The sequence below is a fragment of the Dipodomys ordii genome, unplaced genomic scaffold (genome assembly GCF_000151885.1).
Source record: "Dipodomys ordii isolate 6190 unplaced genomic scaffold, Dord_2.0 Scaffold43, whole genome shotgun sequence".
Classification (NCBI taxonomy): Eukaryota; Metazoa; Chordata; class Mammalia; order Rodentia; family Heteromyidae; genus Dipodomys; species Dipodomys ordii.
In genome coordinates, this window is record NW_012267259.1 from 3332059 (window position 1) to 3356086 (window position 24028).

Below are 24028 nucleotides of genomic sequence, written 5' to 3' on the forward strand. Positions count from 1 at the left end.
AACTTTTGTTGCTGTGTCAAAACACCTGACAGGGGTAAAAGGATTTATTCTTGCTCATGGTTTCAGAACAGCAGTACATCATGGTGGTATGGGCCTGGTAGAGCAGAGTAGCTCATATCCCAGAGACCGGGAAGCAGAGAGACAATGACTGCACTAACTAATAGATCTCTGCTTCCTCTTTTATTTCATCTGGATCCTTAGGCTCTGGGGTAGTACTGCCCATATTCAGGGTAGCTCTTCCTTTCTTGGTTAATCCTCTGTGGAAATGCCTAGAGAGACACACCCAGAAACACAATTTACTGAATTTTTGAGGCAGTGTTCAATCTATCAAGTTAATCTTCAAGTTGACCATCACTGGCACATAGCCAGGAGGATCATAATGCAGTTTTGAAACACAGAGGACAATATAACAGCATGAAATTTCAAGCAATCAAAGAAAAACTTCAGATATAATAATATCTGGACAGAAACAAGTGTCTACAAAGGGTGAAAATGATAACATAGCAAAACTTTCTCAGCACATAAATCCAGAAGACAAGGGAAAAATACTTTGAAATATAATAGTTATAGTAATTAAAGCATATATTTCAACTGGTAAGTTGCTTAAAAAAATCTGTCTGCCATTCTCTCTTGAATAGAAAGTTACTAATAGGATAAGAGCCTGTGGGCTTACATTGTAAGCACAAAATAAACACACGATTGAACCATCTAGTGTGTGTGTGTGTATATGTGTATGTGGGTGTGTTTGCTGGTCCTGGGGCTTGAACTCAGGTCCTGGGCACTGTCCCTGAACTTCTTCTTCTCAAGGCTAGAACTCTACTACTTGAGCCACAGCTCTACTTCTGACTTTTTTTTTTTGGTAGTTTATTGGGTATAGAATTTCATGGTCTTTCCTGCCCTGGCTGACTTTGAACCATTATTCTCTAGTCTCAGGCTCCTGAGATTTGGCTATGGCTTTTGTTCTTGTTCTGCTTTTTCTCATTCTTTGAAGATTTCAGAAGGTTATTTATTTGAAATATATCTTCTTTTAAATTTAGAAATTTATTCCTATCAACTTTCTTCTTCAAACTACTTTTGTTATGCAGTACAAGATCTGATTGGTCCTAAGAAATTTTTAAGTTTGTTTTCTTTCATTTATTTATTGTTCAAGAGAGTGTAGTTTGATTATGACATCTGTGAGTTATCTTATGATTTATCATGTTAGTAATTTCTACTTCTGTGCCTCTGTTGTTAGACAATAATGACTTGGTATGACATCAATATTCTTAAATTTATATCTTGACGAATTTTTTCCAGCAGTTGACAAAGATTTTAATATTTTAAATTGCACCAACACTACCTAAGGTGAGATGCCGATTGAGTTTCATTGCAATAGAAGAAATGCAAAGAATTTTAAAATATAAAGTACACAGAGCATTTCATCCAACTATAGCTGTGTTCCAGCTATGTGTTTGTTTGTGTGTTTTTTTGGATTTGATCCAAAGAAATCTGAGTCTATAGAAAATGGCAAGTGTTGTAGGCACCGGATCAGTTACTCCTCATGGAACAAGTAGTGAAAATGGCATTCTCTGTCGATGGCAGGGAATCTACTTTCCCATCACTGACATTTTTGCTTTTTCCTTTCTCACACCTCACTTCCCTGGGTTCCAGGTTCAGTACTTGAACTGAAGAATGTTTTATGTACCCTTGAGTAGAATATTCTGCTACTATTGGGTGAAATGATTTAATACGTGTTTTGAGGAACATTTGGTCTCAAGAATACTTCAAGTTCAATGTTTTCTATTGACTTTCTGCCTGAGTGATTTATTCATTGCTGAAGGTGGGGAATTGAAAGCCTGTGTTATTATTGATTTGCTGTCTATTTTCCCCTTTATATCTGTTAATATTTGTTTTATGTATTTAAGTCCTTCCATATGGATCAATTCTTGATGAATTGATCTTTTATACTTACATAAAGATGGGTTTTTTTGCTACAATTTTGATTTAAGGTCTGTTTTGTCTAATAAAAGTATAGTTACTTCCACCCTCTTTTTAAAAAATTGTTTTGTGTAGTTGATATACAGAGGGGTTACAGTTATATCATGTATCATTAGTATAATTTTTTGAAGCACTTTTCTCCTTCTCTCGCTCTCTCCCAGTTTTTCTTTCCCATCCCCACCCACACAATAACCAGTTTATTGTTGACATAGTATTTGGTGAGTACCACTGTTGAATTTGTTCACCTTTGTTCCACCTTTTATGTGCCCTTTCATGCCCTCCCAAATACAAGCAAAGTGAGAAACACTACAAAAGGAAAAGAGAACAAAAATAAGCAACTAAAGAGCGTCTCTTGTTTCCCTATTTTGGAGTTCATTTCATAGAAGATTATTGTATATGATTATCTATTTGAGCTTCCACCCTCTTTTAGTTTCTCTTACATGGAATTTTCTTTTTTTTTTAACATGGAATTTTCTATCCCTTTACTTTCTATAGTGAAATGAGTGTCTTGTTGGTAGCATATAGTTGGGTCTTGGAATTTTTCTTTGCTTTTAATCTTTAAGCAACTCTACGTTTTGTTTAGAAAGAATTTCATCTATTTACCTATAAAGTAATTACTGGTAAGTACAGATTTACTATTGGTGTTTTATTGATCATTTCAGAATTGTTTTTTGAAACTTGTTTTTATTTCTTACTCTACGTTCTTCATGATTCGCTACTTTTTCTATAGTGATACATTTTGATTTCATTGTCTGTGTTTGTGTAGCCCAGTATGGATTTTATTTTGTGATTATTATGAGACATATAACTATTTGCTATTGCATCTGTACAAATGTCTTTGCTTTACCAAAACTATAACAATTTGGTCAAGTTTTATTATGTTTTCATTACTACTTTTGTATGTTTGCTTTTGTGCTGTTGGTTGTGGAGCTTGAACTCAGGACCTGGGTGCTGTCCCTGAGCTCTTTTGCTCAAAGCTATCACTCTACCCCTTTGACCCAGTGCCTCTTCTGGTTTTTGAGTGGTGATTGGAGATGAGTCTCACTGGGACTTTTTCTGCCTGCGTTGGCCTCAGATCGTGATCCTCAGATCTCAGCCTCCTGAGTAGCTAGGATTTCAGGCAGGAGCTACCAGCTGCATTAAAAAAAGTATTTGAAATATCTAGGTTTTTCCAGATAGGGAATGATTTAGGATCTAACTAAGGTTCTTCTAGTCCCTTCTCCCTATGATAAATGTACAGTTGCTATAACATCATGCATTTAGTATGCTTTTTTCTCACTGAATTAAAAATCACTTTTATGATATTATAAATTCTAGAATACATTTATGGTAATTTATATAAAATTTGTTTATAGTCTAGTTTGATATTCTGTGCAATATGTGTTATGGAGTCAGCACTACATTCTTTTGAATTATTTTAGCTTTAAATATATTTTATTTTTGGATAAAGCCAGTGTAAACTATTCATTCTTTTAATTAGCTTTATTTATTTTACGAGGTGAGTGTGCTAATTGTTAATATCTTCTTTACATATTTAAATACTAACTATGTTTTATATTTTGGATGTATGATAGAATCTTCTAAATTTCTCCTTGGTTCCAGTATTCATAGGTGAAAATAGTAGACAAGGATTTTTTTTACAAGGTATGTCATTATATTTGTCGCTGATATACTATCTTCACAAAATAAATTTCAGTCTTTTCCAAGGAAGAAATAATTCATGCCTATTTTAATGATGATAAAATCAAAAGCATAGAAGGTTAAGTAACTTGCCTAAGGGTGAAAATCTTTTAAGAACAAATGTGTGATGCTTGCTCACTGAATGCTGGGATATTTAATTTGATTTGTAAAGACAGATTGACTTATCTGTTTCACATAGCCTTTAAATGCATCAAATACATTATGTCTAATTTTTAATAATGATTATGGTAAGTTTATAACACAAGCTTTTGTTTGTCAACTAATACTCAAGTCCATCACATCATTGTTTTCTTCTCAGTGCTCTTGCTAAAGACAAAGGAGAAAAATGAAAACCCAGAAAGATTTCAGGGCTGAATTAGGGTCAAATAGAAACATGATGGTCAGACCAGAATTAGATTCCAAGGATGGTACGTCAAATGACTCTTTTCTATGGTACCTTCTTTGATGAGTCTTCCCTTAAGAGTTAGCTATAGTCTTTCCTCATTCCAAGGAATATGACAAGTTTTTCCACAAAGACAGTCAACATATTTTGGTTGAAACTTCACCCTGTCAGAGAGGCTGCTTGGTACCATTACAGCTTTTAAGCAAGGATGAGATAATCACAATAATTATCTTCCATTAACAAAATGATCTGGCACCAGCTTCATTTTCCGGTTCTCACAGCCTCCCTTCTAGGGCAGAGAGCATCTAAAATGGGCTTCCAGAACAGTACAGTGAGAAATAATCAGAACTATAAAAATGAACTGAAGAAGAGGTGAATTAATCTAAGAACCATGAGTAGTTAATTACCCCAAATCAGGAAAAAAATCTGATTATTTGGCTTACTATATATTTTTTTGTCTTTCCAGAGGATTCTAAAGGCACTCTGTAAAATAGCCTTCTGATTAGTATGCTTGAATCATAGGCTTAGTAAGGCACAAAACATTTCAACATATCAATTCAGTATTTATCCATCTAATTCATTTCTGATTAAGGGCAGTAAATAAGGTTTATAAAATACTGATTGCTTTAATTTAAGGTTTAATGCTATCCCAGCCAATTTCTTTTTCCAGTAGCGAATTAAAAAGAAATCCACAACCTATTGGCTAGATCTTTTCCCTCTTTTGATCTTTTCCCTCTTTTAGATCCAATTAGGAATTGAAACTTATAGAATTTTTCTAATTGCTGTCTCTTTTCTTTACTCACCATTCTGCCACACATTATTACCACCATCATAGGGGTCATCGTCATTACTCTTTGCTATATGTGTACGCAATACTGTCTGTGTTCTTGAGCAACTTTTAAAGAAAGTCAGAACCTATGTTTGTCTCAAGAGTGGTGATAGCAGAAAATATGAGTGCATTAGTTATCACATTGAACAAACTGATGTCAATAAATGCAGCCATCTAAAGCATTGGTACACTACAGAGTTGTTAGGAAAAACTAGCCTGTGGGCTTTTTAAAGTTACCAGATTAGATGCACCATAACCACGGCACCGATGGTTTTTTTACTCACCACTAGCTAGTTCATAGTTGGGGTTAAAATTTTTGCCCTATTACTGGTGTTTGGACTTAGGGATTGGACATGTCCCTTACTCTTTTTACTCAAGGCTGGTACTCTACCAGCTACCTGTCTACTTCTAGATGTTTGCTAGTTATTTGGAGAGAAGATTCTTACGAACTTTTCTGCTTGGGTTGGTTTTGAACCTCTGTCCTCACATCTCAGATTCTAGAGAAGCTACATTTACAGGTATAAGTCACCAGCACACAGTGGGAGGTTACTGAAGTAAAAATTGAGACTCAAAGTTAAATGGAAGGTCTAGCTCCAATATTCCTAGTCTCCCGGTTCACGATGCACTGGTATCATCTAGGGATCTTTAAACATTATTGCTATCTGCCTTCCACTCTTAGGCAGTCAGATTTAATTTCTATCCTGTGCCATCATCTTGTCAATGGAATTTTTAAAACTTTCCTAGTTGATATTTAATGTTTGACAACATTTAAAAACTACCATTTTAATGTAATGAAAGAAGTCCAACCGTGCATAAAAAGCCATCCTAGCTTATGAGCTGATTAAGTAATCAGTCAAGTTTACTAACGTTGACTTCGCACCTGTTATGCATGAAGCATTCTACCTGCCTCTTGGGAATATGGAGGACACGGACATAGTTCTGAGAGCTTCCATTGATGTTGGAGATAAGTGAAACACTCACAAATGACACAATTCAAGTAATTAGGTCACAATGGGGAATACTAAAGAATATGATTAGTCTAGATTTACAAGGAGACAACACGTGTTAAGGGGATTATAGGAAGGCTTATAGGTCTTCCTTCTGGAGAAGGAGGATTCCATAGAGAATCTGACTTTTGAACAAAGTGTCTAAAAAGAAAACATTTCCCAACAAGCTAGATGATACCAGAAGTTATGAGTTCCAATGCATTGCTAAGTAGGTAAAGCAATAATTTAATTTATAGATGGTTAAGGATCATTTTGGGAGGGTTTTCAGAGCCTTGTCAATGTCAAAAATCACAAAAAGTAGTGTTGCTCATAGAGCTAGCTTCTTCAAGCACTTGAATGTGATTGTCTTTTTTGGTATTTTTTTTTATTATCTTTAAGTAGTTGTACAAAGAAGTTCCCATTCTACAAAACAGTATATGAGTACAAAGTGTCTGACAACATTGTCATCCATCTCTCTTAACTCATCCCTTCTCACAATTTTTCTTTAATTGATCTTAGGTGATGACATAAATTTCACAGTATTGTGGAATAATGATACTTTGAGTCATAAACACTTTTTTCCCCAGAGCTGAGGACCGAACTCAGGGCCTTGCAGGTGCTCTTCCGCTGAGCTAAACCCCCACCTCAACATTTTAACTTTCACAAGGCTAATTGTCATCATCATGGTCTATACAGTTTATGAATTCTATGAGCTTTGACAATACAAGGTTTTTTTTCCCACATCAGTTGATGTTTACATTTCTGTCCTTTTGCTTAGTGTGGGCTGTTCCCACTTATTCTGTTCCTCCTCCTGGTTTCCCTCTGTTGCGTGCTTTGGACACAAACCGGAAGCCCTTAGTCTGTTCTTTAATAAGGTAATGAAAAGAGGCCTCAAGAACTCAAGACAGAAGGAAAGGGCCATTTCTAAGAAGGCAAGATTTCAGGCAAGGAATAAATGGTTAGGACAGGAGAAGAGGCCATGGAACCAGAATACATTGGTGGAAAATGTAGGGGTGGGTAACTCCAATGTGGATAACTTAATAACTGGTCTTAAATTGTGGCCTCTGCCTTTCCAGATGGTCATTAGCTGTCAGGGAAATTTAACCCCAGGGTCAATGTGGCTTAATTATTGCCTTTGTTAAAGTTTAGATGACTTGCTATTTATTTTTAATAAGCTTGTCATTCATTATGTTTCTTACTTAAATGTCACGTTGGTGAAGAGGGGAGGGGACGCTTGCCTGCTTTCTCTTTCCTGTCATTACTGTCAGCCAGGCATTATTAAGTCCTTGCTTCTTGGCCACTGCTTTTGGCAATCTATTCTTGATGAAAGAAAGAAAATGCATCTGTAGGTGGGGGAAGTGAACATTAATTGCAATAGTTTAAAAACCTTGGCTTAATACAGAATGACTTGGAAAAATATTAGAGAAATGATGGCAGGGCTATCCCTAGAGTCTGCTAATTTAGGCACTTGCCTTCAGGGGACCCTGAATTTATAAACAGATGGGTGGATCAGTTAATTAGTGCTAAAAGATCCATCTTTTCCATAAAGTTCAGTACAATATATCAAGTTATTCTCCCTATCAATAAGGATCTGGGTCTACCTTTTTCTTCTATTTTATCCTTTGTGTAGGCAGCCCTTGAGAGATGTTGTTGCTTCTATATTGGGGATTTTACTAGCATAGCACAATGCGGATGAAGTGGACTATTACTGAGAGAAAGTAGTCCCTCAGTTTTTAGGGTGAATTGAATAGGGAGGGTTTAAGGTATCTAGTTTAGCAGGACTTTTTTCTGTAAAAAGCGTAGAATAAATATTTTTGTGGCCCACATGTAATTTTTCCCTGTACATCCTCTTTTGTTGGTAGTGGCTTGGTTTGGTTTTACAATCATCTACAAATAAGAAATATCTTCAGTTTTGGAGCTGTACAGAAACAGGATTTGTACCTGCACTGGGGTAAGTGGTCTCTACCTTATTTTCTGTGTAAAGAAGGGCAAGTTTCATTTGCAATTCTCCAGAGGTCTGAGGTAGCGGAGAGAGTGAGAGATGTTCAATGTTTGCAGACTTCTCTTTGCTCTATGGACTGTTCATTCCCTTACTTTTAGCTATGAAGATAAGAAAATTTCTGTTGTGATTTGTGTTGGAGGGTGTGGGTGAGAATTTTCTTTTTCAGTTGCTTTGGTTGATAATTTATGATATTTGAAATTTAAGTCAATTCAGTATGGACTTAAAATAAAAGCAGTTATCATCATGAGTGTTGCCATGAAAGCCAGACATGTCTGGCTTTCTTCTAAATGCTAGGAATGTGTTACTCATCCCTCACTCCCCAAAGCTTCCATGAAGAATTTTAGTCTCATGAAATACATACACAGAGAAACTGAGGCATAAGGAGATTAAATTCCTTGTATAGGTCATGAAGCTTGTAAGTATGAATATATATCATATATATGACATGTATGATATATATCAATAAAATATATTATCATAGACAACAACAAAATACTATGCATGTGTGTGTGTGTTTGTGATGCCTGTAATCATAGGTGCTCAAGTGACTGAGTTATGAAGATTGAGGGTGAAAGACAGTCCAGGAAGACAAATGTATGAGACTCTTACATCCAATTAACCGGCAAAAAACCAGAATGGAGGTGTCGCTCAAGTGGTAGGATATCAGTGAAAAAAACCAAGCAAGAACCTTAGGCAGAGTTCAAGCCTCAGTATTGGCATACACACACACACACACACACACACATTTATACATATATGTATATTTGTTGATGTATATGTATATGTACATATAAGTTTTACTTGGTGACCTTTCATGTGTGTATTGTGTAATGATCAAAGCAAAGTAATTGACATCTCTATTAGCTCAGATGTATAACTCTTCTTTGCACTGGGAACGTTCAAAATCCTCTCTTTCAGAAACCATGAGATAGCTGATGATTTCCATCAATGATACTTTTAGGGCCTATGTAGCAATGGAGGTCTTCTTATCCATCTGTGACCCTGTACCTATTAACTTGTTTCTGTCTCTCTCTCACATTCTTCCTAGGCTATGATGGCCACTATTCAAATTTCATTGAGGTCAACTTTATGGCATCTGCAAATAAGTGAGAGGACATGGCATTTGCCTTTGTGTGGCTTGGCTTGTTTCATTTAATGTAATAATTTCCAGGTCCCTTCAAGTTGCTGAAAATGATAGAATCTCACTTTTTTAAAAAAAATTCTTGAACAATATTCCATTGTACATCTCTCCTCTGCCACATCCATACCACATTCTCTATGTCCATTCCTCCAATGGTGGATATGCAGGGTGATTCTACATCATGGTTATTGAGAATTGTGCTACAGTAAACATGTGAATGAAGATTATCGTTGACATACTGACTCCAGTACCTATGGATATACACTTCCAGTACACTTCTTTTTACAAAAGAACATCCAAACTGTTCCATAACAGTTCTACTAATTTAAATTCCAATTAGTAGTATATGAACGTTGCCCTTTCTTCACAGTATTTGTTTGTTTATTTATTTAGCTAAGATGACATGATATCTCAGATTTTTTTTTGTTGTTGGTAGTTGAAGGGCTTAAACTCAGGGGCTGGGAGCTGTCCCTGAGTTCTTTTTGCTCAAGGATAGCACTCTACTATTTTCAGTCCCAGCTCTGCTTCCAGCTTTCTGTGGTTAATTGGAGCTAAGAGTCTCATGGACTTTCCTGCCCAGGCTGGCTTTGAACTGAGATCCTTAGATCTCAGCCTCCTGAGTAGCTAGGATTACGAGAGTGAGCCACTAGTGCCCAGTTGAGATTTTCTTTTTTTTTTTTTTGTATACACGTTAGCTAGTTGTAGATCTTCATTTGAGAAATATGTATTCTGGTTATTATTCTACTCTTCCATCAGATTTTTTTCTTTTCAGTTCCTTAAATCTTCTGGAAGATGAATAGTTTGCACATATTTTTGCATATATTTTTGTTCTCATTTTATAGATGGTTGTTTTGCTTCACAGGAAGTTTTAGATTTTTGTAATCCTGTGTGAACGTTTTACTTATGGGACATATACAATTTATTTTTGTCTAGCACACTTGACCTCTGTTTCTTTGTTGATTTTCTTTTATTAAGATGATCTGTCCATTGATAAATGTGGGGTATTGAACTCCTCAGCTATAGTTCATAGATCTAAAATGTTTGCTTTATATAGTGACAAGCCCCAATATTGGATGTATGTGTGTACACATATATAGAGATATAGATATAGACACATATGTGTGTATTTGTATATATGCATATATTAATTATTTATTGGAGATAAGAATCTCAATGACTTTCCTGCCAAGACTAGCTTCAAATCACAATCCTTAGAGCTCAACCTCCCGAAAAGGTAGTATTACAGGAGTGAGCCATCAGCACTCAGCTTTCTCAAGTATTTTCATGTGCTGGTGTAATGGTGACAAATTCCTTCAGTTTTTGCTTGCTTTGCAAAGTATTTAACTCTCCATTTCAGAATGTTAATATTTGCTACGTATAATATTCTTGATTGATGATTTTTTTCCTTTGAGGAAATTGTATGTATTATCTTGTTCTTTTCTGTTACCTAGAGTTCCTGCTAGAAATGGATTGCTAGTTTAATTAGGAGACTCATAAGTGACTGAAAAGCTTTCTCTGGTTATTTTTAGAATTCTGTAAATTGTACTGTTCACAGTTTGACTATTATATGCCTTGGGCACAGTGTATTTGTTTGAATCTTTTGGCTTTCAAGACTCTTCCAACTGTGGTTGGAATTTTGTATCTGTTCCAGGATTTGAAAAGGTTTTAGGAATTATTTTCTTAAGTGGGGTTTCCCTGCCTTTTTCTTTCTTATATATTGTAAAATACTCATGAGGAGGATGCTTGATCACTTACTGGAGTTCCATAAGTCTCAAAGGTGTCTTTCATTCATATATATATAGCTTTAAAAATATAACCATTATTTCAGAAGACTTGCCTCCAAGTTCAGAGTCATTTCTTCTGCATGAGCAATCTTGCTGTGGAGGCTCTCAAATGTGTTTTTGTTTCTCTAATTGAGTTCTTTAACTATACATTTTCTGATTTGTTCTTTTATATAATCCCTGTTTGCTGTATGTCTCATTTGTAACCTGAATTGTCTTGCTACTTTTAAATAATTGTCTGCATTATTTTATAGCCCGCTAAGTTTCTTTAAAAACCTTTTGGATTATTTGTCAGGAATCTCATCAGCAGATCTCTTTCTCTGGTTTCTGTTGACATAGAGTTACCCTCTCATTTTAAACCATTGTGCTTTCTTTTTTTAATGTTCCCTTTGCCCCCTTTTTGTATTTTGCATCAGTATCAGCTGCCTTTACCAATTCCCCAGTGGAGCGTTTGTTGTAAATGACTTTTTGTTGACAACATGTCCTAAAGTGTTGTTTAAATAAGCTATATTGGCCTTGGTTCCATGCAGGCATTTAATGTAGTGTCTAGTCATCACATATCGAGTGTTGACATGTGACAATAATTTTCCATTCTGTGTGGGTGTATGTCAGGTAAAGTCATATGCTGGTGCAGTAACAAATCACTGATTTCCAAATTATACTGCTATAACAAAATGCATATTGTTTTTTACACTCATGCTAAATTTTAGATGATAGGAAATTCCATTTCACCCAACTGCTTAAGCTGTCATCTTACAACTGTACCTTCTGAGATCTGTAACCTACTCAATCTTGGCACCAAGTGAGGAGTGAGACGAAGATTCTCACACAAAGTTTTCACTAGGTTTACCCAGCAGTGATGGATGGTTTCCCACATGTAGTAGACACATCTGGCCACTTTCCCTATCCAACTAAACAGAATTGTGAAATGTAGAGAGGCAGAGGAGTCATCTGATGCATGGTTGGAACTCTGGTACTGCATTTTGGAAGGTCTAATGCATATCCATGTGTGTCAGTTTGTTTGACCTCTATTTAACTCTTTTGAAATGACAGTTGACATTCTTGAGGCTAACTTTAGAAGAGATACAGACATCTAATTAGGAAAAATAATTTGAAAATAGGATTTTGGTCTGAAAACAAGTTTTGTGTCAAAGCTATCTTCGGTATTCTTTCGTGGAAATCTTTTAAAACAATTTTTCTATCCTACTTCACTAATATTTGTACTGGAACAATTTCTCTAAGTTATACATTTGTCAGAAAGACTAAAGAAGAAGTCTATAAAGTATTTGGTCCATGGAATGGGTTCGATTAAACGATAAACTACTTTGACATTTTTCTCAAGTGTTTATAGTTGTTATAGTTTTTGAGAAATGTTCATGATGGTAGTCTCCAAATTTGTTTTTCTTCTTCTGTCAGTGTTACATGTTGAAAACCATGCAAAGTAAACACAAGAGCATCTCCATAAAGTTTGCATGCATGAAATGAAGGGCTAATATGCAATGCTCCTTATGAAATAAGGCAACCATCATTATTATTCTGAAACTTTAGATAAGAGTCATTGTGGCTTGAAGCAATTAAAGAAGATTGCAAAGTTCCACTGATCCACCTTTTCTGTCATAGGCTCTGTTGTCTTGTGCAGAGGTGTGAGAAGACAAGGTGAGATCAGTTACTTTCTCAGGACCCAGTCTTTCTCTATCCTTAGATCTTCCTTCTGTGTAATCTCAGGATAATTATGCCAATGTTTCACGTTGATTATTTGCTATATATTGGTTCCAAAAATGTACATTTACTTTCTTCATTGCAATCTTGACTTACATGTGCCTATTCAACATTTCTGTGTGGTTGCATAGATCTTCCATTTTCTCATTTAAGCTCATCGTCTTCATTCCTTATATTTACCTAATTCTATTCTATTCTATTCATTATCTTAGTTACTGGTATAATCATACATCCTGAGGTCATGGTGGAAAAAGTGGGTCATTTTAGGATTCTTCTTTTTATTTGCCTAACGTATCATCAAATTTTGCAAATTTTACCTTCTCTTTAATGTATTTCCTCACATTTACCTTTTTCCCACTTAGCAAAGCTACTCACTACTTTCTACACACAGTACAGCATTTATCCTCTAATCAGACTCCCTGCTTCCATTCTAGTCATACTCTAGTCCAGACTCAAACCATCCAGAAAGAACAATTTTTTTGTCAGTTGTGCGGCTTGAACTCGGGGACTGGACACTGTCCCTGAGTTCTCTTTTGCTCAAGACTAGTTCTTTAGCCACTTTGAGCCACAGATCCACGTTCAGTTTGTGAGTATTTAATTGGAGTTAAGAGTCCCCTGGAGACTTTTCTGCCTGGGCTGGCTTTGAACTGTGATCCTCAGATCTCAGCCTCCTGAGATAGAGTAGCTAAGATTAGAGGTGTGAGCCACAGGCACCCAGCAGAAAGAACTTCTTTAAAAAGACGAATATGTCTCCTTTCTTTTTGAGTCCCTTGGTGGCTTCTCAATGTTCTGTGTAATAACAAGATAAATAAATCCCTATCAGAGTCACCAGACTGCTATATCATCCCAGAGCTATCCAATCCTGGCAGGTATATGAATGCAGCATTCATTGCAGCCAGATGAGAATACTTGTACTTCCCTGGACTCAACCATCTATTTCACACCTCACTGGCCTTCATACTTAACACATGCTAACCTCAAATAGCGTCTTTTAGTGTCTTATTTTACCTGTTTCTATTTCATCTTTAAGACTCATCTCAACAAAGAATTAACCTCTAATTTGTTTTAGGTCCTCTATTTTCCTAGAACATACACTTATTACCGGTACTGCAATCTTCGGTAGATTTGTCTTCTCTCACCATCAATTACTTAATGGGTCTATTTCCTGGTTGAAGTAAAAAAAAATGCACCCTCAGTTTTCTTAGAGTTATAAAGATTCTAGGGGAATGAGAGAGCATAAAAAAACACTTAATTGGTTGTGACAGCAATCCTCTGGAGTGCTGGAACATTCTTTATTTGTGTTGTGATAACTAGCTCTTCAGTAGCTGCCTTTGGGAATTAATAATTCTGGAGATGGCTTTCCCCGTGATTCAGAAGCATCTCCATCCTTCCTTCCTTCAAACCTTCCTCTTTCTGTAATCTGCTAACATCTTTATATCATGGCATCTGATTAGTCAAAGATTCTAATGTTTTCTGGCTTCTGATTACAATTGACTTTCAGGATATGGCCTCCATTCCGCCTCACATGTTTTTCACCTACATATCTGTGCCTGTGTTAAAAGGCCTAATACTGGGGTTTACTTACTACTATTCATGTCTTCTACCAAATAACTTCAGATATTTCTCTCTTTGATTATCTGTAGGCAGGGTTGCAAAGTCCTTGGGTACAAATTAGTATCAGCTCTCCATAAGCTACCCTTAAACATGAATCTGAAGGCATGGCAAGAACTTTGAGACAAGGTGTGACCTATTTGTAGGTTCTGGGATTGGAAGTGTACCTGGCATTTAGTGTGTGTTTGATAATATCACAAGAATAAACAACTTAATGCTAAAAATAATGAGTGGGTTGAAGGAAGTAGGTTATGGGAGGAGAAGTAGACTATTCTAATTATGTAGAAAGGGGGTAACTCTAAACCAAAGTGTATATCTAAGATCATTATTCAGAAGGACTTAAAAGTTTGCATATCCCTAGGCTATCAGGCATTTTCAAGATGCTTTTTCTTGGTTGACAGAGCTTGTTGATAGCTTTTGGACAGAAGCTAATCCTCTTCTCTATCATGCCAGTAGTTTAGAAAAATTATTGCAAGATGTTTACTGCAATATGTTTTATTTTAGATAGGATCTATATCTAAGGGTCATTGTGCTAAAACAATAATATTAATAGAACAATTCCATTCTCCAGGCCTTAAAGTCCTTACTAGGTAGCTTGAACTTCTCTATTTGGAGTATCGATCCAAGGAGAGGCATGGGTATCTGACTCATAGAGGTGGGGACCGGGAAGTGGCCGTAGAATGGAAAGGCAAGGTGACCTGGTATCACTAATGGGCTGCAGGTTGAGGGATGTCAACACCTTTTAGGTCTCTTTAAACAGACTGGCATCATCAGACAATTGAAGTCATTATCTGAGGCTCTGTGTTAAAAATAAACTCCCTGCCCCAAATGTCTGGGCCTTTCAGATTTAAAGCATACATGTATATTTCTGATGTGATAAAGTGACTTCACAGGTAAAAGGTGTTACCGTATGATGAATTGCGTCTAGTTTGGGTCATTTTTGTGTTTTTTTAAAGTATACTCCATAATTTTTGTCCATATGATGCAGGTACTTAAAAAAACCTCTGGTTGTGTGGTAAGATTCCCTCCATCCTCCTAGAATCCTGGCCTCCCCCAGGCTTTGTGTAGGAGGAACAGGAGAGGGTGTTATGACTGAGCCCTCATCAGAAAGACCATACCCTAAGTTCATTATCTTGAGCATACCAGCATCTATTTATTGTACATTCATTTACTCCTATTGTACATTCATTTACTCCTTCCTTCCTTCCTTCCATTTCTCCCTCCCTTCTTTCTTTCCTTCCTTCCTCCCTCCCTCCCTTCTTCCCTTCCTTCCTTCTCTCCTTTCTCCCTCCCTCCTTCCTTCCTTCCTTCCATTTCTCCCTCCCTCCCTTCCTTCCTTCCTTCCTTCCTTCCTTCCTTCCTTCCTTCCTTCTCCCTCCCTCCTTCTCTTCTTTCCTTCCTCCCTTCCTTCATTCCTTCCTTTTTTGTGCTGGTCCTAAGGCTTAAACTCAGGGTCTGAGTACTGTCTCTGAGCTTTTGTGCTCAAGGCTAGGCCTCTACCACTTGAGCCATAGCTCCCTTATAGCTTTTTTTGTTTGTTTTGTTTTGGGTTTTTTTTTAGCTTAATTGGAGAAACAGTCTCACAGATTTTCCTGCCTGGGCTGGCTTTGAACTACAATCTTCAGCTCTCAGTCCCCTTAGTAGCTGGGATTATAGATGTGATCTACCAGGGACTGACATTCATTTTCTTGAGACTTCTATATTGTAATTAAGTACAGATTGAGTCTGGGTGGAAAGCATAAAAGATCAAGGAATTATTCCCTCAGAAAAAATTTCTCATATTGCTTTGTGGAATAAAGCATTAAAGAATGAAGGGGTTTCTTTTTATTATGAGCTGAACCATTCCACAAAATTCATATATTGAAGTCCTTGAACCCATAAGCTGAGAGTGTATTCATGTTAGGCCTTTAAAAAGAAGATTAATGAGGAAAGGGGTAACATTGTCCAAAAAGAAATGTATTCATCACCTGACATACAAAGCTATTACCCTTCTATATATTGTCTTTATAATAACAATAAAAACCATAAAAATAATAATCAATAAAAAGAAGATTTAGCTAAAATATGGTCACTAAGATGGGATACTTAGTTCAGTATGCCTGATATTCTTGCATGAAGTAATTATCAGACATGTGAACATAGAGAACACACGAAGAAGGTATTCAACTGAAAACCAAGTAGCTTGTAAAAACCAAACGTATAGACACCTTGATTTTGGATTTCAAACCTCCGGAACTATGAGGAGGAAAAAAAAACAAATTTCTATTACTTAACCAATTCATACTATTCTATTCTGTTAGGCTAGCCAGAACAGCTATGCAGCTAATATTGTTCACCAGTGCCCCAGTGATGCACATGGGTAAGTAAAGCAGGTGCAGAATGGAGAATAAAGTAGTGAAAAAAAAATGATCCCAATTCCCAAAGGGTACCAGCAGGTGGCTGAAGCTCTGGGGTCTTCCAGAGTTTGCTACTTATCTAGACCTTAGCATTTTCCTATGCAGAGTATTGGTCATAGCTCATTATCTCAAGGGACCGATTTAGAAACAGCTGATGGAGACAGCTGGAGTTCCAAGAAGAGTAGAATGATGAAGCAAGAAACTGGTAAACAGGTACACACTATGTGAGACTCAAGAAACATCTGGCAACCCTTAGAAGGGGTGATGCTGTGTTCTCTGTAGGGTATCAGTTCTCAGGGCAATAGACATTTGGATGCAAAGAACATGTATAATACTGCTTTAATGTATCTCCTGGTTATATAAGACCTTTATATAGTCCCTTAGACTATGTGATCTTTTCTATTAGTTTCTAAGATTTGGCCAAGCCCAAATATAACACTTCCAAATGATTGATCTGCAAACTATCATAATTTCTTCACATAGCATAATTGTTCTGCACTTAAACTAAATCTGCTATGCTTTAATGATTAGATCTTTTCACCCCCTTTAATTTATAAGTAAAAATTGATTCTTCAGATCAATATCCCCAGGGGCAGCCGATGCTGGGCTGCTGGTGGAGGCTGAGTGAGTCTGTCTGAATGTTAATTGTGGCTTCTACTGTTTCCTGGAGCAGGGTGGTGTGCTCATGTTCAGTGCCCAAATCTGGCTACACGTCAAAATCTATAGCAAAACAAAAGAGTCATTTTTTCTCTAGATCCCAAATAAAAAGAGATTAATCACATTTGTCTCCCTTACTACCTTTTCAAGAGAGTGTTTTGAACAGCTGCTTGTTGATTTAACTTTTGAAGGCCATAGAGTGTGATAAAGGATGATGGAAAGGTTGGAAAAGGCCTAGGAAAATGATAAGTGCTTTTTCAGCAAAGCAATTTGGAAAACGGGATGTCCTTCAGACAGTAGTTGTCAAAGTGTGCCCCCACACACAAGAATAGTCAGTCATAACCCCTAAGAACTTAACTTGAAATTCACACCTTTGGGCTTTATCCTAAACTTTCTGGATTTGGAATTTTGGAGGAAGGTCAAGGAATGTACTTTAACAAGTGCCTAGATAATTCTGGTTTTGTTAGAATGGTTGCTTTGAACAAGTCACTTAGAAAAGTATTTTCTAGAAAATTTCTGAGAATTAGTTTCTGTGGTCATCTCTTTCCTTTCCAGAATTTTAGCTGCATTGAAAAGATTCAGATTATGAGGTTCCATCTCCATCTTAAAGTATCTTACAAAAATTTGAGATTGTTTCCCCTGTCCCTGCATTGCTTCACCCGCCTCCCTCATTTCCAGTGATAAAGGAATGGATACCATTCAAGGCCAGCAATTAAGTCTTTTTGTGCATATGAGATTTATTTTGTTTCTAATCCTATTTGGCCTCCACTACTGCCTCTCAATATTGTTAAAGACATAAACACTTTTTCTATAAGTGACAGTACTTATTGTGAGGTCTTGGTATGTGCCAGGCTCTAAACTAACCACTTTGAAAATGGGATTATTGAAGTTGACATAAAACCTATTGTGTTGATGAGCAAATTGAATAATGGAGAAGTTAGATCAGCATTAGAAAGACCTACTCAGCTTGAATAATCTGAATGCTATCATACTATCCTACTCTATACATTGAAATAAAAACAAAACTGAAGATAGAATCATGATACCTTTGGCACAGGATGGGTATACAATAGTAAATAAATACAAACTGATCATCTAAGCATGGTACTCAACTGACAAAAGAAGTCAAATCTTTTGCTAGATTTTGTGGTAAACGGATCCCAGTCAGATAACTAAGGTTGAGTTTAGTGTGTTAGAGGAGGGAAAAAAATCCTTTTGCTCAGAGTATTACTGGCCAGATTTCTGGGGGTTCATTTACTTTATCTGCATGGAAATCACCAGTAGGCAAAGATTGACTTCCTTTCTGTGGTCACTCTGGTCTTAGAATGCCAAGGCCTGTGGGCTGTGAATAAGATACCATAGGTTTATGGATCTGGGTCTTGAGAAGTAGAAGCTTATGGCTCTAAACCCTGGAAGTCATTGACTTATAAGTAGAGACTTACTGTCAGTGGCCCCTTATTTAGCAAACACATGAATTATCTTCATTGTGTAATAGCTGGCGTTATACCACTTAAGCCCTGAGTCTTGAGACCCTCAATTTATAATAGCAAGGTTACAGCTCTTGGGCTTTGGGCATTGAGATTGTTGGCCCTTAGGGCTGACAGCTCCCTGGACCTCTGTGACCTGGCTTGTGTGAGTTGATGGGAAGAACGATAGAGGTTACTCTGATCTAGTGTAGTGTAAAAAGGATTCTGAATGGAATGATGTAACTTCTTTTGATGACAATGCCTTATTTTCTCAATTGGGTGTGGGGAGGTGGTAAGGCCAGGGACTTTGTACTCTATTAACTTCCATTTCTTCCCTCTATGCTAGTATGGTCCTTGAAAAACTAGTGCATATTGCCCTAGCAGGGGGCCTCATTAAATAATAGAGATGAGGCTGAGTATGGAGGAAATCCTGGGGTGGGCACAGTTGTTGAGTTCTATAACTAGGAAAACTGTCTTCAAACCTCCCTGGACCTTAATGTTCTCATCTGTCACATAAGAAGAATAAATGAGATACTGTCTAGGGTTAGGTTATCTACGTTGATGGATAGACCCAATTCTTGAGGATGACATTAGAAAAAAGCATATCAAAGACCCTGATGACACTATCATGACTCTTGCTAACAAAAGAGATTTTTGTTGGATTTCAGTTAATCATCTACATTACTCAAGCAGAGCTGTTCTTTTCTTGTTCCTGTGATTATTTGCATGGCCTTGCTGGGGAAAAAAATAGCATGAGTTTGATTATTTTTATTTTTAGTTATTTAACCTTACTATTCCATTTAATTTCAGTCACACAGGTAGTTTTGGTTGTATGTACCCATGATGATATTCATGGTTTATCATCTCTTTTTTCACTTTTGTTTCTTTGATTAATTTCCCTCAATTGCCATACAAATATCAATATCCTCTTCATTTTCCAGTAACTTTGAAAACAACTTCTTCATTTTATATTCTATGATATAGTCTCTTTATTCATATAAGAAGCCTATACAAATACACATTAAAGTAATGTATTGTTTTCACTCATTTTTCAAGTTTTAATTTGGAGTTAAACAGTATAAGTGATGTTTTACTATGCTTTATTTACTCAACACTTCAGCAAGACCCTTATTTTGATGTCTTTAATTCCTTCTTTTAAGTGGCTGCATAATAGTCCCTGGTGAGAATGTACTATATGTTATTCAGCCAATTTTAATACCAAGTAATTGATTTATAGTTTGTAACATTTTTCAGAAGATTTACAGGAAGGATATAGATGTGCTAGACTTGAATATTATATTTTAACAGATGTAATTTTTTGCCACCAAAACTCATAGCACTTTAAGCTCTACCTCAGATTTGACAATGTTTTTCATGTATTTCCCAAATAATGGATTTGATAGCATTTTAAAATCAGTTGGATGTAAAACAAGAATTCATTATATGCTTCCATTCTACCTGAACTTCCATTAACATGAGCATCTTTCCATATATTTGTTAGCTATTTTGATTTTTGTTTATAAGCTATCCGTTTATAACCTTTGCCCATGTAGTTTTTTTCTTCCTGAATTTTCTTTTTTTCTTGTCAAGTTCTAAGAGTTTGTGGCACTTTAAGGGAGTCATTCCTCTGTTGCATTTATGTTAAACTTTCCCCTAGACACGGAGATGAGAAGTATGAGTACATTTCCATTGAACGTTGTAGCTTTTAGGTTTGACTTTGCTTTCTTTTAGATAAGAGACTTTCATTTTGGCAGTCATTGACATTGGCCAGATAGTTCTTTATTATGGAGGCTGTGTGGTACATTAGATATTTTCTAGAAGCATCCTTGAGCTCTGTCTACCAGAAATGAGTGTCATCCCCACCCCCTAATGTGACGACCAAATGTATTTCTGGCTATTTTTCCATATTATCTGGGACAGGAGAATCTACCTCTCTGTTTGAGAATCTCACTATCATTCTTTCAGATAACTCTGTAAACTCTCCTACTCCTGTTTGAATATAATCATATCTTTCCAGCAAAGCATTTATTTTCTACCATGTTTCTTCAACTCATACTCCCTTAATTTTAAAATACTTTTGTCAGACTCCAAATAACTGAAGTAAAAGAATAATGGTAAAGGCATCACGATACCTGATTTTAAATTATACGACAATCATAGTATCAAAAACAGTATTGGCACAAAAACAGATTTATAGGCCAATGGAACAGAAGACCTGGAAATACACCCACACAGCTATGGTTATATTGTCTTTGCCAGAGATAACAAAAGGACACATTGGTGAAAAGATAGCCTTTTCAATAAGTGGTGCTGGGAAACTAGATATCTACATGCAGAAGACTGACACTGGATCACTATGTCTCACTCTGTATAAAAATCCATTTAAAATGAGTCAAAGACCTTTATATAAAACCTGAAACTAGGAAACTGGGAAAACATTAGAAAACATAGACATAGGCCTATAGTTCTAACTTTCTGGATGGGACACTAATTGCTCAGTGAATAAAAACAAGAATGGACAAATTGGACTGCATCAAATGAAAGGGTTTGAGGTGAGCATAAGGGATCATACCTATAATCCTAACGAGGCTGAGCTGGAAGGATTTGCCAGCTGAGGCAAAATGTTCATGAGACCCATCTTGACCAATAAAGCTAGGCACGGTGGCTTATGTCTGTCAACTCTGCTGTGTGGAAAGAATACGCAGGAGCCTCGTGTAGGCCAGCTTGAGAAAAAAGGTAGACACCTTATTAGAAAAATAACCAAAACAAAAAGTGCTGGAAGCATACGTCAATGGAGAATGCCTGCCTAGCAAGTGCAGAATAGCAATGCGAAACATGACAGCATGGCTTTCATCATGAAGACAAACAGCAGATGTGGCAAGCGTGGAAATCAGTATGGATGTTTCTCAGATAGCTACAAATAGTATCAGTCCTTGGCCTTTATCCAAAGAAATGTAGTCAGCTAGTCAGCATATGATAGAAATCCTTACACATTCATGTGTTTTGCAATGTTATTCACAACAGCCAATTGTCTAGCAACGGATGAATGGATTCAGGAAATGTGGCATATACATATATATATATATATATATATATGCACACACATATAAGATATATATGAGATATATATTCCATGAATGTACACATGGAACAGAGTATTATTCAGCTTAAGGAAGAGTGAAATTATGTAATTTATAAGAAAATAGATAAAACTGTCAATCATCATGTTCATCAAAATAAAGTCAGGCTCAGACACACATATAACATGTTTTTTTAATCATATGTGACATCTAGACCTAAAAAGTTGACATGAATATAAAACACTATTGGAGGGGCACTAGTGGATGGAGGAGGTACATAGAATGTTGAGAAGGTAAGTATAATATAATCAAAGTACATTATATGAATGTATGAAAACCGTATAATGAAAACCCACTGAAAATGGAGATATATTAATAGATAAATTCCACCAAAATTCCATGTGCATGGAAAAACCACAATGAAACCTTTTTAAAAAAATTTTTATTTTATTGTAAAGATGCTGTACAGAGGGGTTACAGTTACCTGAGTAAGGCAATGAGGACATTACTTGTTGATCATTGCTACCCCTTCCCTTGCTGCCCCACTATCCCCTCGCTCCCTCACCTCCTACACTCCTCCCAACCCCCTCATCCCCACCAGAAGTTGTAACGTTCATTTCCAGTATACTGTCCTGTGTGTATCATTGTTGCAATGGGTCATCCTGTGTCTTGTTTCATTCATTATGCACTGATAAAAAGAAATCCCTTTTTGTAATTTGCTGTTTTCTTAGGCTTTTTTTTTCATCTTAAGAATTCCTCTTTAGCTTTACGAGGTCAACTACATTGAGATTTTGAGCTCATCTTTCAATAACTTTATTTTCCCTGTGCAATGAATGGTATATTACCTATGTGGGAAAAAATCTTGGGTTCCAGTTTCCTTCTCTCATGAGTTACTTTCTCCCATGGTTCATATTTCTGGGGATGCATGTGAGCTAAAAGATGCTGTCTCTGATACCTTTTGTTTGTGATTATATGTCTTTTGTTTCTCCTTGTTTCATTGTTCAAAACAAGTACATAGTACTCTTCCATGCCATGCCTTCCTGCTATTACTAAGGACTTAATGTGCTGTTGAAGAGAGAATACTGATGGATGGAAAGAATTACCTCCTACCTTCTTTCGCCTAAGGTTGAAGATCAGCTTTTCAACAAACATTACCAATTTTAAGGAACTATATTTTCATTGAAAAACCCCTATATGGTAGTTTTCTAGAAGTGTTGAGACTCAATTCTTTCTTTCATCTAAGTAGTCCCTCTCCAAAAAAGGTAGGTATGATGAGGGTGGAGCCGATGTGGTCTATGATGTAATCTTTTCATCCAGCCTGCATTCTGAAAATTCATTCTGAGACCTCTGCTTGTGGTTCAGAACTGCTTGGGGGCAAGGATACCATCTGGATGGTGTTTGCCTGTGATTGTGGCACCTGGAAGAATTATTCAGGAAATTCATTGTCTAGCATCTGAGCCTTGATGCTATAGAAACCTCATATGCAGAAGAGATTTCTCCTTTCTTGGAGTTTATCTTTTCTTCATTTCTATCAAAACAATGTGTAAAACCATGCCTCCTAATAACCTCATCCTTGTTGAAGATCCTATGACCTTTTTGTCGGGATGGAGAGGAAATAAGTGAATTATAACAACCACACAATGCTACAAGGAGCTATTGAAAATCTATAGAGTCTCTTGTTTAAATGCTCTGTGTCCCATCATTTTTGAATGAGTAGCTTTGAAAAGAAACTTATCCCGAAGATCCTTAGACATATGCTTCTCTCTGGCTTCTTACCAAATAACAGTTTCTCTCCTTGCTCCAAACCCTGAGCAAATTCCAAGATACTCATGGTACTCAGCTCACACTGCTATGTATATTAAGATATTTTTTGTCCACGTATTTTTGCTAGAAGGTTGATGTTATAGGGAGGGCCTCTCTTAGCTTTGTCTAGATTTTCCATAGCCTTTAGCTTATGCTCTGAATCACAATAGACATTCAATATTGACAAAGAGATGGATAGATGATTACAAGAAAGAGACTTGAATCCTCCTATTTAGTTTTTATTTTTTTCCCCTAGGGATCAACCCTCTTTATCCATGTTGGTCAATGTTCGCTTTAGGTCTATGTGCTATTCCATTGCTGTGTGCCTTCAAGCCATCTATAGTGCTTCCTTTTACTAATTTGCTTTGGTGCTCATTTAAATCCAGATCAGAAAGACCTTGCATTAAATAAGCCTCCAGGGTGTCAATAAACATCAGGTAGCTATAAAGTATCTCCTAGCCATGAATCTGTATTCTGAAATTTTTCCAATTGCATTT